Source organism: Pan paniscus, chromosome 8 (genome assembly GCF_029289425.2).
Source record: "Pan paniscus chromosome 8, NHGRI_mPanPan1-v2.0_pri, whole genome shotgun sequence".
NCBI lineage: Eukaryota > Metazoa > Chordata > Mammalia > Primates > Hominidae > Pan > Pan paniscus.
In genome coordinates this window covers 73,151,823-73,169,601 of record NC_073257.2, presented here as the reverse complement: position 1 = coordinate 73,169,601, position 17,779 = coordinate 73,151,823, and the positions used below count along the sequence as shown (strand labels likewise).

The 17,779-nt window shown below is 40.8% G+C and overlaps 1 protein-coding gene across 40 annotated transcripts in view; it reads left to right on the top strand.

Annotated features, from left to right (window-relative positions):
• RHOBTB1 (Rho related BTB domain containing 1) overlaps positions 1-17,779 on the top strand; it is a 141,200-nt gene that overhangs the window by 49,834 nt on the left and 73,587 nt on the right. For 11 of the 40 annotated variants that reach the window (XR_008619935.1, XR_008619936.1, XM_063607424.1 and 8 more), the window contains exons 3-4: positions 10,281-10,331; positions 15,848-15,919. The gene's annotated coding sequence lies outside the window, so the exon portion shown is untranslated. Of the gene's footprint in view, positions 1-7,302; positions 7,488-7,810; positions 8,167-8,672; positions 9,051-10,280; positions 10,332-15,847; positions 15,920-17,779 lie in introns of those variants that run through there. The other 29 variants (XR_008619933.1, XM_055092870.2, XM_055092868.2 and 26 more) reach the window with 21 other exon arrangements.

Below are 17,779 nucleotides of genomic sequence, written 5' to 3'. Positions count from 1 at the left end.
CAGCTTTAAAATTCCAGCTTTGTCATAAATCATATAGCTGGCCTTTATATATGAGTGATTGAAAGAAATTATAACTAACTTGTCTTATAAAAGTTTTATCATGTACCGTTCCTTTTTTGGGGGGTGGGGGGCGGTGACAGAGTCTCGCTCTGTTGTCCAGGCTGGAGTGCAGTGTCATGATCTCAGCTCACTGCAACCTCCGCCTCCTGGGTTCAAGCAATTCTCCTGCCTCAGCCTCCTGAGTAACTGGGATTACAGGCACCTGCCAGCATGCCTGGCTAATTTTTTGTATTTTTAGTAGAGACGGGGTTTCATCATGTTGACCAGGCTGGTCTCAAACTCCTGACCTCAGGCAATCTGCCCGCCTTGGCCTCCCAAATCATTTACCATTATTAACAACCATTGACTATGCACTTTCCTGCCCAAAGTGCCATTCAAAGCACCATGGGGATGGAGAAGCATGAAGCTTCCGTGCCTCTCACCAAATCTTCAAGCTCCTCTAAGATGGATACCGTGACAGGATGTGAGCCTTAGCCTCTGATCCCTGGAATCATCGGCTTATGTTTACAAGCTAAGTGATTGTGCACCTTCAATGCTGATCCTGAAGTGTTTAATGGCTTATGTCACCCACATGTGATGCAGTTAACTACTTGACCATAAAGGGGGAGTTTACCAAATGATAAATTTAGGTCATGTGAAGTATTAAAGTAGGCATAAATATTTACAGAGCTAAGGATACTCTGAAATTGTGTGCAGAGAGAAGGATATTATTGAGTCAAGCGCAAGAAGTGAGGTCATCTTTGCTTTTAGATTAGGAACCATTATGAAAGGAGTGGTGGTGCCAATTAAGGAAAGCCTCACAATTCAGCTTCTTTCCAGGAACTGATGGGTAGGTCTCCTTCCAGGACACTGGTGTTTCTAAAGCACTTGTATTCCTTTTGAAGTGGTATCTATATACAAGTTAGTGTACTATACACTAAATTACTTCAAAAGCTTTGCATCCACATAGTCAGAAGATCAGGGTTAGATTAAATGACATGTATATTACAGATACTTGGTATGCAGGAAAATGTGATATGAACATAGGGGAAATTATTTTTCTGAAATAGGGTGTTTGTGTATGTATTCGTAGTCCACTTATTTTCCTAGTTTCTGCATGTAGTTTAGCTAACTTGTACAGATAGGAGAAGACACAGCAGTTGCAAGTCAACGGCAGAGCAAAACATTCAAACCTCAAATACTAAACTTTCTACCTCATACAATTTGGTGGAAGCTTTTATGTATAATACTTACAGTCAGCATTTGGGGAGGGAGGAGTTGGGGGAATGATACAGTTGCTATATTATTCATCTTTGGCACTCCTAAATCAAATGATACCCTATGCTGCACAGCATTGTTTAAGGGGCCTCATAATGAGCCCATTTTTACACTTACGAGTAGGTATAGAGCTTTACATCTTACAAAACATTTTCCACAAACATTATTTCATTTAGTCCCCTTAAGGACTTTTTGGAAAGTTATTATTCTTGTCCCCATTTGACATATGGAACTTTGCGGTGTAGTGGGTTAAGGAAGTAGCACAGAATTACATCCTAGTTAGTGAGATGGCCAAAATACAATACCGTTTTCTTTCTCTTTCTGTTACCCTCTGATCCCTTTAATCTTTGTTTCGTTTTTGGTTTTTTAAACTTGTTTCATAAAGAGAAAGTTATATGAAACAGGTGGTCAGGCAAGATAACCTTAAATGTGCTATGACACATAAATGTAATTGATTTTTAATTAGGTTAAGTTGAAATCTAGCATTAACACCTTTTGTAATATTAAGAATGTAGTTCATGAAATAAATTTCTCAAATGTATATTTTTTCCAGTACAAAATCATATTTTTGCTTTTTAAAATGTCAAAGATACACATTATACATTAAATTGTTGTCTTTTTCTTTTCTAGAGTTGTGACATACATGTTTTCCAATCTGCTATGCCATGCCTAAACAAAGTCAGACAGATGACCATAAAAACTGTTTGCTACCTCCTCTTAGGCATGTTGAGCTAGACCAGTGGAACACCATCTTGGTAGGACAAATTTTGACAGAAAGACTGCAGTTAGAGTTGCAGAATTTGCAAAATCACATTTTTACCAAACTCACCCTACCCCAACAGAAAACCTAATGAATGAATCCACACAGAGAGGACTTTAGGCAAACCTACACAAATAATGTAACATGCTATAAGAAAAGGTTACCTTTTGGTCTATTTTCAGTACATAGCCTACATTTCATTGGTGCCCAGTAAAATAGAAACTGCAATGGAAAAGATACTTTGTCTTCATAGAACTAACAATGAAAAGTACACAGTATCTAATGCTTCTGTCTTTAAATAGGTAATCATAGGAAATGCCAAGAATAGATCCATTAGGTTAGCCTGAGTATTTATCTATAAATTTGTTTCCAAAGTTATGCTTTAAAAAAAAAAAAAAAAGCTTCACCTGAAAACCACATCAATACCAACAGTCATAACTGGACTGCAAACCTAAGAGTTAATTTCCACCTGTAGCTTTTAGGAAAAATACATCACTTTTTAGTTGATTCCTACACCAAAACTTGCTCCAATTTCCCCCAGAACAGTGGGAAGAAAATAGGAGCTTTAGAGATCTGAAGAGTTGGTCTGAGTAATACCTGAGATAATTCCCAAGTAGTCAAAATCCTGCAGAGCTGGGCCACTCAGGCTGAAGGGTCTTTCACTTTTACCCAAGTGCAAAAACTATGAACACACAGATTCATTCAAAGACAGCCCGTGGTATTTGGGACAGAAAGGGTTAGTGATGGTAGGTTATGCCTTGATGTTGACATATCCATGACATGAAAGCTGGGGAAGGGACCCTAGATGGAAGGCTGGACATCATCTTGTTTGAGACTTGTCTGACTCAGAAGCACCTTGAAGAAGCATCTACTTTAGCAGGAATACTTGAGTGACTGAACGCAATAAGGTATTTTAGGAGAAACAGAGGTCGCAGGAGGTCAAGTCATTTTCTTTATGACCCATCAATACTTAGCATTAATGAAGAGCCTCAGAACAGTCCGTCTTTCCTGTTTGTCATCACTAGCTGGAGCCCAACAGCCTATTAGGCCTATGCTGTCCAGACTGACCTCATTGCTAGAAGCTAACATGTAAAATGATTTGTACAAGGAAGTTGCCACTAAACCACTGCTAAAGGCCAGTGCCCAGCCTTCTTATTCTCCTCTGTAGTCCAGAAGCATTTCCTTAAAAGTCAGAAAATCCATAAGCATGAGCAGCATAAATATGTCACCAGCCTCTTCCTCTTTAGGATGCCAAAAAGTTGTCGGGTGTTATTAAAGCCACTGGCTTAACTGCAAGAATCTACTCCAACAACTGTTTCTCAATATATCTTTCTACCAGACACTTATTCTTTAAAATGGGCCATACATGAGCTTATTCTCTTTCGTGCTTCAAACCCCTGTTAGTACTAGTCCCCAAAATTTCTCTGTTACTCCTGGAACTCATCATCCAGGATAATTTCTTCTAAATAGCCAATGACAGCATCACATGCTGCATCCAGAGCAGAGAGATGGACAGCATGAATCTCTCTTCCTAGGTTAGTCCTGATTGGACAAAGCCACTGCTGTGACCAGCTGCATTGGCCCCGGGAGGCATCTGCGCCTGTCACAAGGCTCAGCCTCGGCTACACGTGGCTAAGGTATCCCTGTTTCTTACCAACCACTGAAATGCAGTCTTATAAAATAAACCCAAAAAGACCCTTTCTATAGGAGTTTTATGTAAGTACTTCTCTTACCTAAGAATGTTCTTGATAAAATTGATGGCAATAGAAATGTTGAACAATATATTTGAGTTGAAAATAGAGTTCCCTTGGGATGGTAGTACTTAATTTGCAATTTGAAAACTCTACCACCCCAGAATGTATTTTTTTAAACTCTTAAAAACTCAACAGTACAAAGACAGACAATCCAATTATAAAATAGGCAAAAGACTTGAGCAGATATTTCAGCAAAGAGGAGATAAGAGTGGCAAAAAAAGCCAATGAAAATATATTCAACATTATTATTCACTAGGGGAATGCAAAGTAACACTACAATGAGTTGTCTCTACACAACTATTATAACAAGTGAAACTTTGTAAAAAATGATGATAATACAAATGCTAGTGAGGATGTGGAGATCTCTCATACATTACTAGTGGAAATGTGAACGGTGCAGCCATTCTGGAAAATGGTTTAGCAGTTTTTTATTTAGCATACAACCTAGCAATTGCATTCTTCAGTATTCATCCCACAGAAATAAAAACTCATGCTCACACAAAACCTATACACAAATGTTTACGGAAGTGTTTTTCATAATATTAATAGCAAAATACTGGAAACTACTCAAATACCCTTCAGTGGGTGAATAGATAAACAAACTCTGATACATCCATGCAATAAAAATTTAATTCTGCAATAATAAGGAATGAACTATTGATACGTTCAACACCATGGATGAAATTCAAGAGCATTATGCTTAGTAAACAAACAAACAAACAAACAAAGTCAATCTCAAAACATTACATACTTATGTTCCCATTAATATAACAGTCTCACAATAAAAAAACTCTAGAGATGGAGAACAGATTAATGGTTGGGGATTGGGTGTGCAAATATGAAGGGGTAGTATGAGAGGATTCTTTTGTGATAGTGGAACAATTCTATGTCTCGATTGTGGGTTTTTTTTAATCCTATGACTTTGATAAAATATTTGCCATAAAAGCTAGTCAAAAGTTTTAAAATCACCTTTGTGCAATAGAAAAATGAAAGTGTTTAAAGATACAATGTTGCCTGAATTCCATTTGGGTACCGTTTTTTATGTTTACTTAAAGGGAATGGTACTGATTCTATCAGCAAGCAATGATTTTAGTATACAAAAATGGATCTTTTCATGGAAATAAGAGCAGAGATACATTCATGACAGTGATTACTGGCGTTATTTGATATGATTCTTTTTCTCTCTTTTCCTATTAGCAAAATACGGTCTGTACTACTTGCTGCATTTTCTCCAACTTTTCCCCAGTCTGAGATTTTATAAGTAAAGTTTGGGGCTGCATAGTACCATGTAGCAACGTCTTTCTCTGATCACTGCCCTTGTTTGGAGGGACTTTCCAGAACAATGACTTTTCCTCTGCTCTATCTGAATTACTGTTGATATCAACTTATTTTCTTGAAAGGTCTTCCAGTTTCCCTCAGATTTAGGCATTCAACTAGGTAATTCCAACATGGCTGACTGTTCTTTATCCCCTTTAGAAGGAGCATCTTTTGGAAGCCTGTGAGCTTTGGTGTGCCCTGGGGGTGGAGGTCAAGAGCTGAAGGGTACCCTGCCAAGTGGGGTCTTTGTGTGTCTTTCTGGTATAGGCTCCTGCCTATTATTTAAGAGAAGCATGACACTGAACTTTTTTAAATTTAGAACTGAGAAAATGGAAGAAACTGAGGAAAAGCAGGCTGTTAAAAAGCAGGTCAGTGATAAAATAAGACTTTGGCACAGACTACCCCAGGTGCAAATGCAACTGTCAAGACATCAGAAAACTAACTTCTCCATGCCTGTTACCTCGTCTGTAAAATAATTAGGATAATTATAGCATCTGCCTCATCAGTTGTTGTGGGGATTACACGAGAAAATGTGTTTTAAGCCACCCAACCCTGTGCCCCCCACATATGAGGGCCGCGATACATGTTGATTCCCATTTCTTTTGAGTTTCTACCCTATTTTTTAGCTGCCAGGGCAGTTTGATGAGAAATGGCTTGCAATGAAGAGGACTGATTGCTAGGAGTGAACAGGGTTAATTAACGTTTCCCAAGAAATTTGTACCTGAAAAGAATGTATTTTGTTTAAGCCTTTCAAGATGGAGTCATTTTGCAAAATACTAAGGGAAGTGAGTGTTTTTTGTATTTTTTTTGTTTCTGAGAAGGAGTCTTGCTCTGTCGCCCAGGCTGGAGTGCAGTGGCGCGATCTCGGCTCACTGCAACCTCCGCCTCCCAGGTTCAAGCGATTCTTCTGCCTCAGTCTCCCAAGTAGCTGGGACTACAGGCGTGCGCCACCACGCCCAGCCAATTTTTGTATTTTTAATAGAGACGGGTTTTTACCATGTTGGCCAAGCTGGTCTCGAACTCCTGACCTCGTGATCCGCCCGCCTCGGCCTCCCAAAGCACTGGGATTACAGGCGTGAGCCACCCGCCTGGGCCGGGAAGTCAGTTTTATGCCAAGTAAATGATCACCCACCTCTTGGATATGTTCTTAGAGTAGACACCTGCACTTGACTTTTCACTACTCTCTCTTTCTGATATCAAAGACTAGGGCCTTGGTAACTCCATTTTCAAAGATACTGCCGTGGGAATGACTTAAACAAATGAGGTTGCCGGTGATAACTTTCCTCGTAAAAACATTGGATTCCACTATTTTCTGGGGTCTCTGGGGGATTCAGAGGGCACCAGGCAAGCCTTTGACTTCAAGAGAATACAAGCGAGGAAGAGTAGAAATATCCACTGGACTGGAATTCACCTGGGAATCTTGGCTGGAGGGTAATTCATCAGGAAACTGAAGACGGTTTCCTGGAAGAAACTGAGGGACCAAGAAGTGTGTTTGCTTTTAGAATTTTTTCATGCATCCTGTTTTTGGGGGGATAAGCCAAAGAAGCATCCCTTATAATAGGATGGACTCTCTTTTCCCAGTCCTTCAGTATCTCAGGAACACATTACCTGAGAACTGGTGAGGCCAAGAATGACATTGTTTCCGTCTTTGTATCCCCAGCTCTCTGCACACAGCCTACTCAATAAAGGTTTATGAAATGAATATATTCATTCCTCTGGGTAGCTGAACACAGTTGTGTCTTTATTCCCCAGTGATCTCTTTACAGGCTAGGAGTGATGGGTTTTATAAGGCATACTAATTTTAGCAGGCTGACTGAAAGCTCCCTGATGGCAGGGACCCGGTTGTTTGCTTTCACTGTCACCTCCGTAGAGCTTGGCAAGGCACCTGGCATCTTGTCACTCTATAAGCATTTATGCGAATGCATGAAAACTACCCCTGGTTCTGTCCTCAGAACTCATGGTCAGCCTGGAAGAGAGAGAAGTTTCTGTGAGGAGGCATGGGCTGTCTTGGAAGACCAAGACAGCCCATGGAGGCCACAGTCAATTTCACCTCCTCACTCAGCCATTTGCAAGAGGTTATAAATCACCTCTGTACCCGGGTCGGGGTCAGCGGTGCGTCCCTACGCCCCCTGGGGGGACCCCTCCCGCCGAGTCGCGGAGGAAGGTAACCCAGAGTGGAGGAGCCAGCCAGCACGTGCAGCCGCCCAGGGAGGAGGAGGCTGGGCTAATGCAGCCCTTAGTCAGCAGCTGGGCTCGGTTTTGAAACAAAAGCCAATGTCCTCCCTCGGAGTCCGCGGCCGGTCAGCTCCTAGGGGGAAGAAAGCCATGCTGCCCAGCCGGTTAGTGGCCCAACTTACTTTTCCAGAGCCTGGGACAAAGGGCCAGCAAAGGCACGGGAGTGGGTGGGATGTTGGGGCTGGGGTACGGGGACACAGATGGCCCAGACTCTCCCCTCCCGGCAGCGCGGGGAAAGGGCCGGGGTCTCCCATGCTCTGTGTCGGTTTGTCCCGGGCGATCCGCCTCCGTGCCCGGGCCCGTCGGGTCTGCGTAGAGCCGAGGCACCTTTGCCACCCGTGTCCCAGAGCACAGACACACCAGGCCCCGGTTTCATGAATGAAATCCAATCGTGTGGATATAAATAGCCGCGAAGGCTGCTAACGTCACAGTGCGAGCGGCGGCCGCCACGGCGGCGGAGCGAGGTGCCGGGTGCTCCGTTCCGCCTGGCTGCCCCGCCTGGGAGCGGGGTGGGGGCAGGCGAAGGGGAGGGCTGCGGGTGGAAAGGGGCGAGCCCCTCTCGCCCGGGACTGGGAAGAGCGGCCACGGCGCCGGGCGAGGCGGCAGGGCGAGGCAGTGCCATGCTGCCTTTGTGCAAAGTTGGGCGGCGGGCGGCGCGCCGCGCGCAGGGGCCCCGCACACCCGCGACCGCGCGCAGCCGTGGCTGCTGCTGAGTGGCGGGGCCCCCCCCGCTCCCCCCGGCCCTTGAAGGCGGAGAGAGCTCGCGTCTCGCTCGGCTTCAGGGTAGGTTCTGTGTCGTGAGTGCTCTATGCTATGAAACTTCTCCGAGCAGCCGCTGCGGAGCCCCCACCGCCCCGGCCCCAGCGGGTGGCAAGTGGGGGCCCCGGGCCGTGCCACGCGGCCAGCAGCGCCCCGAGAGAGAGTTGTGGGACCGAGCCGCTAGGGGGGCCTCCCTCGCCTCTCCGAGAGGCCGGGAACCCTCCCATCAGAGGCAAGCACAAGAGATTTCTAGGAGCGCCCGCACAGCCGCACCCCTAACTTGGAGCTGAGAAAATGTACAACAGGCACCCTTAGCAGGCTGGCTGCGCCAGGGAGGGGGTGGTGCCGCGCCGACGAGAAGGCGCTTCCCCTTCGAAGGCCAGTATGGGGAGGCCGGGCGGGGACCGGAGGACCCGGACAGGGGAATACGCTAGCCCCTTTGGCGCTTGCACCCTCTTGAGAGTTGACTGGCCAGCCCACAGTCGCTCCCCTCCCCTCCCCCGCAACCCCGTGTCTATGGATTCTGTTGTGAGTTGCTGTGACAACAGGAGGAGCTGCCATGAGGGGCTTGCAGAGCACCTTACCTTGTCTGTGTGTGCTCAGCTTTGGGGAAAACAACCAAGGGGTGATGTGCAGACAGGAGAATCCAGCCCTCTGCCCCCCGAAAAGAAGTGGAAGGCAACTATGTAGAAATATATCATTAGATCCTACTGTTAGCTGCACCGTTTCCATCCCCAGCAGTATCAAACATCTCAACTGAGGAGCAATGTCAATATTTAGACTTGGACAAGCCAGAAAGTTAGAAGGGAGCGCCAAGCACAGGGTTTTGACTTGGCTTTGCACGTTAGCACACAAGCTGTGCCTTTGGAGCTGACGTACACAATTGCTGGGGGCAAAAATGCATGAAGGTTAATATATACACAGAGGCACCCAGATCTAGGAAAATCCAGGAAGTTAAGACCAGAAGAGTCGCCCTGACTTTGAACTTCCCCATCCTGTGCTGTTCACTGAGCCTTGTTGAACTCCAGCCAGACGCTCAGCTTGAGATTTCACTGGTTTGGGGCTCCCCCACCCCCAACCGCTGCGGTGGTGTACGTTCTGCACTAACATACTCTAAACAGAAAAAAAAAAAATACCGTTATCAGTGGTTTCATCTTTGTATAAGTCCTCTGACGAGCAGCAGATAGTAAATAGTCAATAGGCTGTGTTTGTTTGGTCTTAGCAAGCCTTAGACCTTTTTAAACATACTCTGATAAGTTTGTTTACAAACCCTATTTAGAAATTTGGAACTACGTTTCATTTCCAGTAACCTTGTAGATGCCTAAGAGAGTCACTGGTTGCTAGAAAATAAACACAAGCTCTTTTCAGCATAAATAATGTCTGCATTCTGCTCCACAGGTGGAGTGGGCAGTAAATTATTATATTAAACGTGGTTTCCTCTGAGATTCCTGAATCATATTTGGACATATTAATGGGAAAAAGGTTTAACCAGTTGATCCTAGTGCAGAAGGCTTTGGAAAATCATTAGGAAGCAGGAATATCATAGTCAATATACTAATTTTGCCCATTATTGTTTTCCCAGAGTTTGAAGATAGTGTAAAATTTTTTAAGTGCATAACACAGGCTCTGTGATCACACAGGTGGAAATAGAAACACATGTAACAGTTTGATGTTATTGGCTCAATAATACAAATTATAAGCTATACAAATACAACAGGAAAAGCCAAAATTGTTTGGTCTTTTAATTATGATTATATTGTCTAAAAATGCTATTTTGAATAGGATGACCACATCTATGACTTCTGTATTGTAAAATGCCTGTAAGATTTTCATTGTTATCTATCGGTTTGTGGCCAAATGTTTTTAGGGTTTTGTTTTGTTTTGTTTGTTTTTTTGGTATCGTCCCAAGAGCTCAAAAATATATTTTCACAAATCCTGCAAAATGTTAACCTAGCTATTTCAGGATGTATTTGACCCAAAGAAATGCCACATTAACACTGGCACTTAGCAAAAGTAAAGCAGATTCTTCCCTTTCTCGGGGGAAAAAGAGAAAACAACATATGTTGAAAATTTTAGTGGCTCCCCATGTACTCCTGGCAGGCAGTAGAATTTATAAAGTATTTCTCTCTTTTATGTAGGTAAGTCCAGCTGTGAGCAGAGTATTCTGTTCTTCACTTCCAGCAAGCCAGGTCAGTGTCTTTGTGCAAACCCATGACTATAGATTGGTAACATCCTGTGTCTAATTTTGAGCATGCATTTCAGAACAGGTTTCTTAATCATTTGTCTTTTAAAAATTTTGTCTTTGACTTTTTTATGGACTCAGTTATGAATGTCATAAGTTCAATGATTATTAAAATTATTGCTTACTCTGGGAGTACAATGGTGCAAATATGGGCCTCAAACCAGTTTGTCCATCATACGAGTTTTTATTTTTCACTTTAGGCATCAGAATGGTGCCCGTGGTTGAGAATACTGGGGATCTGGATGCTTGATAATTGAGGGTTTACTTCTATCCTAATCTTAGCACTCTGGGGCTGGAAGAAACTTGATATAGTAATAATTGACTTATTGAGCATGAATCACGGTTCAGGTAATGTGCTGCATTCTTTATGTTAATATTCTTATTCTGCTTCAGAAAGAAAAAAAAAATCTCTGGGAGGTGAAACCACTGTCTTGAGTCCCAAACTGTAGGTGAGGAGTTGGAAGTTTAGAGACATTAGATAATATGTTCAATTCTTACCTCTATTAAATGGCACAAATAGGATTTTTAAAAAAGTTTTTGTCTTACTCTAAGACCTAAACTCTCTAGTTGAAAAATTGTTTTCCAGTAGGGAAACTGAAGACAAAGAAGGTTAAGTGACTTGTCTAAGATAGCTTGGTAATTACTAGCACATGTAATAACAATGGCCCAGTTGTTGCAAAATAATAAATTCTATTCTCTTAAGTAAATTAGTGAAATTGTAAGTATTCGTGTGTACTTTCTGGCATGACACTGTCAAAGATATAAGAAAGTTTTTATTGTGGGGTCTCTGGCCTTGAAGATTTTATGGAAGATTTAAAAGGCAAGATGTTAAACATTCAGGTATGCAACAATAGAGAATAAATCAAGATTATACTTGCCAGAAGGCTGAATTGGGGATCAATGGTACATTTATGAGAAGTTCAGCATTTTCCACTCTGTGGAATTACTTTGCAATTCCATATATGCATGAAAAAAATTTCCAAGCACATTTTTTTTTGTCTGGATAGATGATTAATCGGTGAGAGTTTGGGAAAGGACAGAATGTAGAATTTCAACCCAACAGGGAGAGATTATGTAGTCATCCAGAACCGCTAAATTGCAGTATCTCAAACTCAAAGATGTTATTGCTTCACAAGCATGGTAACCCAAAATTGTGAGCTGTTTGAATCTGCACAGCATCTTTCAGAAAGCATAATTTGGCATGACATTTTAAAGTACTGGATTTTTCCTGGAACCTCAGTTTGTCTGAAAGGCACCACGTAGATGGATTTGGATACATAATAGATAAATCCTAACCAAAGTCCTGATAACAACCAAATATTAAGCAAGACTTTTTCAGGTTTTGCCTGAATTAACAGCCTTCTCTCTCTTCTGTTCCCCTACTTGCCTTCTCCCCTCTTTCTTTTCGTAGAGTAATTTGTAACAGTTGTTAATCCTTCTTAGCTAATTTTATATAAAGGGGTACTAAAAAATGAAATGGGGAACAAATTATTAAAGCAAACCTTAGGATATCATCTTTTTTAATGTGCTGATAACCCCCACTCAAGCTAATAGCTCTAAAATCTTAATTAGTGAAGATATTTTTTAAGCATTTAAAGGGATATTATAAGCTGTCCTATAACACGTCTGTCCTGTAAAAGTTGTTATGTAATGGATCATTACAAAATAGGTCACATTCTATAACAGCACTATTATTATTGGGAAGATCCCATTACAGGCCAAGACCTCATCAACATGATTAGTTGTGATAATGGTATATAATAAAAATATCAATAAAGCAACCATAAATCTATAAAGCACTAAAATTATACTTTGAATCATATAATGTTATGAACAAAAGAGATCTAGGAATTAGCATGGCATCTCTAATAATAATCATTTAGCAATCATTTGTTTTCTCTTTTGAACTTCATAAGGCTTTGGTTAGTATGCATGACTTACCTCTTTGAAAATGGCTGGAAACATTTGAAATTCTGCCATTTTTTGCTCAAGAAAACAGAGAAATGTTTAAAACTGTCTCTTGGTCTTCCTTTTAGAAAATAGGCCATTCACGTTTCCCTCTGGCTCCATGTTTTAGGGTTTAAAGAGCATAGGTGATTTGAAGGTGGTTCTTTTGTTCCTCTTTTCTTCTCTGCCAGGCTTCCCACCAACATCACAACACCAAAACAAAACTTGGAGAGGGAGGGAAAAATGAGTTCCAAAAAGTGTGTGTAGACAAGGGTAGGAGATGGGCGAGTGTGTGGGCAGCAGGGAAGAGGAAAAGGAAAGGGAAAGCTTTTAAGGGAAGGGTCAAGAGGCAGTCACTCCGGTGGATGGGATATTTACAGATGAGTTATTTGTTAGCATCATAATTTTTTTATTTTTAGTTTGTAAACAAATAGAACCCACTTCCTCCTCTTCCTGGCACCTTTTGTTTCTTGTGCCCATAGGACAGAAATTGGAAAATTGGCAAAAAGACGCCAAAAATGATGGATGTGTGAGTATGACTGCCACTTTTTCCAGATGTCCCAGGACACTCCTGTCTTCAGATACTTTCTTGAGCTCTGTCATCAAATACATCAGCATGCCTCTGATCAGGCTTTATCCACTAAAGAACGAATTAGCAAGTTTTACAAAGAAAGCGATGCCAATAGGTCTAGAAGAAAGCAATTACATGTCTCCACTCTGCACCTGAGTTTACTTATTGCATAGACACAGGTTAATGGCAAGTTCCCAGCGTTAATGAGGTTATGATCTCAGGTTCCGTCTCTCTGTGGAGAAATTTCCTTTGAATTGGTACCCAACTGTAGACCAAACTCCTAATGACTGCTGTGATAACAATAAACTAGCATTTATGCCCCTACTAGATGCCAAACACGTTAACTAAATTACAGCTAATATTCATTATCAATTCCAATTTTACAGAGGCAAGAAATGGAACTCAGAGATTTTAAAGAACTACTAGGAAACAGAGCTTGGATTTGCACCCAACGCTGTCTAAGAACTTGAATATATATTTGCTCTAAACAACCCCCCCCAAAAAAAAACAACACTTTAAACCATTTCATTCCAGGTTACTCTTGCAGATGTCGGAGTATAGAAGTTATTCTTCTGGGTTTGTTTCTACTTTGTAAATTTTGTATTTAAATTTTAATCTACACAACATTTTTGCCTGGATAAATTGGCTAACTGCTTAGGTCATTTTAAATGTATTTTGATGGAAGTTGTCACAATCTTAAACAGTTGAGTCATAGAGAGTTGAATCATGGAGCCAGGAATGTCCTTATTAAGGATACTTAGCCCAACCTCATGCGGATGGAAAACACTGGCACCCAGAGAAACAACGTAACTTGACTACTCTCATAGTTAATAAGTGACACAGTCTGAACTGAACCCAGGCTTCCAAGTCCCAGCCAGAGCCCAGTTCCATTACATAACACTGCCTGAAAAGTGCCAAGTCTTCTAAATCTTCCAATGTAGCCTGAAATACAACTAGCAAGTATGATATACATCTGAAACCCAAGGTACATCCAGAAATGCTGATAAGAGAATTCCAGTCGTGTAAAGATATGGTGGGTACTAGGAGAAACCTCACTTATCTTCAGTGGTGCTGAGATAAAATAGTCTTTTTCTCTTATTCAAAACATAACACCCTTCTAAGCTGTCTTTGTTACATAAACCCTTCCAAGCTGTCTTTCTTAAGTGATCTGTTCGATGCTTTTTCATTTTGACCAAACTCTGGCATTTCATTAACTATGCAACTTCGGTGAAATATGACCTTACTTTCCTCAACTGTAAAATGGGAACAGCATCCCCTCCCCCCTCAGAGGGTTATGAGGATGTTATAAAATCCTCATGCATGTAAAGCACATAGTAGGTGCTCAGTAAGGGTTAGCTCTCTTCTTAGCCTTCCTAGAGTATCTCGAAAGAAAGTCTTTTAACATATTAGGCAGTTGTATCATTTTTGTCTCTAAATTTACTGGAGTCATTTGAATTCTGATATTGTAAGGAATGGTTATAGGAACCTTTTTTTCTTGAACAAAACAGGCCGAGTGGTCTCTCTGGGTTCCAGTGGCCCAGTCTCCATTACACTTGTTTTCTTCACACTCTGAGGTTGCCAAAGTTTACTTGCATTGAATTATCTTATTGCCTTAGTTTCTGCTGCAAACGAATACCAAGCTTCTCTTGCAGATTTGTGGCTCTCATTTTCTTCCAGACACTGTTCCTAAGTAGCTAACGTGTTTTCTACATGGAACTTTGTATCTCAAAGCCACTATTTCCAGCCAGATAACTAAGAAATATTTCCAGAGAATATTATTGCCAGTAGAAAATTTTTGCTTTCAATTTTGAAACATGAGACTTTCCTACCTTCATTTCAATTCACTGTAGTATTGAGTATTTGAGGTATGCTGCTCCTGTTTTTTCTTTTTGTCACGTGTTGCTGACTGATATATTGATAGGAAAAGCATAAACACCACAATTTCCCCATTTCATCTGCAGCACTTGATAACTACCCTGGCCTAAATTACATCACTGGGAAGTGTTTTGTGCACTCCTCTCCCCAGCTGCCACATTTTGTCATGTGGCACTTGCTGCCCTGCTTTGGACTTTTGGAACCGAGTCCTTGCCAACACATCCAATTCATCACATACGCGGAAGAAAGCTACTGCTTTGATTTTTTTTTTAAATACTTGTACCTGTTCTTCCTTTTTTAGTAATAATCCAAGTGGCCTAGAATAGACTATATTATCCTGGTGGTGCAATTTCACTTTTAGTATTTGGTAAATGCATATTGCAAGATGGATGTCCTTCTTCAAATTTAGAAGTAGCAAGTATATGTCTTTCCCAGTGCTATGAAGTGGCTGAACTGGGGCTAGGTGCTGAGAACTCACCAACTGCTATGTTGTCCTTAACGTTCTACTAATCTCAAATTGATTATATGTAAGTTTTTATTTTTACCAAGGAATTAATTGCTTTTAGAGCTGTGCTCAAGCTTTCATGTGCATACAACAAAAATGGGCATCTTGTTAAAGTGCAGATTATGATTCAGTAATTCTGGGATGGGGCCTGAGATTATGCATTTCTAACAAGTTCCCCATTGATGCCAGTGCTGCTGTTCTGTGGACCACACTTTGAGTCATGAGGTTCTAAAGAATAGTGGTTACTATATCTTACGCTGAAATTCATGCTTAATAGGCCATAACCAGACCGCCTTATTTTATTTGCTTGTTTCTTAAATCATAATAGAGTCATGGAATCTTAAACATAGGAGGGATGTAGGCGGTGATGACCTGGTAAATCAACCAGCTCTTCTGGAAAAAAGTAAAATGCATGTATGTGCATACGCAAATTGACATAAATTTTAATCACATAAAGAATGTGTAGTACACACTTTACAAATACTAATAAACTCTATAATACTTGATATTATAAATTCAATATAGCCAGTTGGGTCTCACAGAATGCCTTTGTTGTTTTTTGCAGAACTCTTCTATCCATAGGCCAACCTATGTTGCAGTTGATTAAGGGGTGCAGCTCCCATATAAATGCTGGCAGGTATTTTCCTTTATGTTAATCAGTAAGACAAAAGTGAAACATCAAAGACATACGTCAGAACTCTACTCATTCATCCATGATGGGAATCACTTCCTTGCTGAACCGGATGATAAATTTTAATACTGAAAGAATATTTTTCAAATGTACTATTCACAGTGTAACACCTACACATATAGCACACTTTAAAGTTTAATCTCCATTATTAACACTGTTAAATTATTTTCTTAGATCTAGAACAATAAAGCAAGCACTGATTGGTAGTGGCTGCTGATTTCTGTGGTGTAAATATTCCCACCATGGCCAATTTCAAGCTACTGATGTGGCTGAGCACAGAGTTGGAAAGAGATGATGCAGTGTCACACCATTATATTGTACTTTCACCATATAGATAAAATTGGCATAAATAGCCTCAAAATGTAGTTAATAGTAAATAGAAATAACCAGAAAGTGATGCATTTTGAGTACTTATTATCTTTGTTTTTAGTATAATTTATTTAATTGTAAATTTATATAATTTAATTTTTGATACTGGCACTAATGGGCCTGCAAAATTCCTAAAAATTTAACAACTAGTTCTTGTGGGCTAGTAGGGGCTGGCTTCTGCACAGATCATATAGATCATCTGGTGTAGTGATTCCCAACCTTGCTTTACACTGAAATACCTCAAAGAACTTAGAGCCTACAGCTTTAGTAGATCCATGTTAGGGCCCAGGAATCTGAACTAAAAACGTTTTTATTGAAGTATATCTTATATTTAAAAAAAAATTATAAGTATATAACAAAAAGTTTTCCTAAATTGAACACACTGACATAACCAGCACCTAAATATAGAAACAGAACATTACCAGCACCCAGAAGCCCTTCTCATGCCCCTATCCAGCCACTACCCAATCAATGTAACCCTTATCTTGACTTCTAGTACCATAAATTAGTTTTGCCTGCTTTTGGACTTTATATAAATGAAATCATATCCTATGTATTCTTTTGTGCCTGGCTTCAATATTATGTTTGTGAGATTCATCCATAATGTATGCAGCAGTAGTTCATTCATTTTTAGTAGTGTATAATATTCCATTGTATAAATAGTCCTCAATTTATTATTTTTAATCCATTTTACTGTTGATGGGTTGTTTACAGTTGTTGGCTGTTTTGGATAGTGCTGCCAAGAACATTCTTGTACAGATAGCAGTATGCAAAACAAAACAAATCCCCCAGTGAGTCTACTGAGCAGCCAATCTCGACTGCCTTCTCTATATCTTCCCCTCCTCTCTATGTCTCATATGACATGCCCATGGCTGTTGATCCTTTCACATGAATGTACTTTTAAAACATAAGCAATGAAGCCCATGTGCTTCCATTCATTAAAGTATGTTCTCCTGGCTCTTTACAATACACGTTCACCAGCTCTCCGTTTCATCAAGATAGCTGCATTTGTTCTCTCTAAATAGGGATGAGATTTGGCCTCACTTCAGTAAGCATGGGAGAATAATAGACACAGTGGACATGGAGCCAAAGGCTAAATTTGGCAGCTGATCATTAAGGCTCCTGGAAAGAGGCTTCAAGGAAAGGAACTTGTTTCCCTTTGTGTATATCAAACAAAAGTCAACAATGAACCGTTATATCAGATTCTAATATTCTTTAAACTCTATTTATTTGAAGTAGACCAGGGACTCTCTTCTGACATGACTACTGAAATCTCTCAAAGTCTCATGTCTTGATCTGGAAAGATTAGAGAATGTTTTCCCATGGTCTTGTTCCTGTACCTAGCATTCAACAGGTGTATCCTTGTTGCATTGTTCTATGCTGAGGGGCTATGTAGGTTTTGTGGTTGGGTCTATTGAGGTATTAGTTCCTTTGATG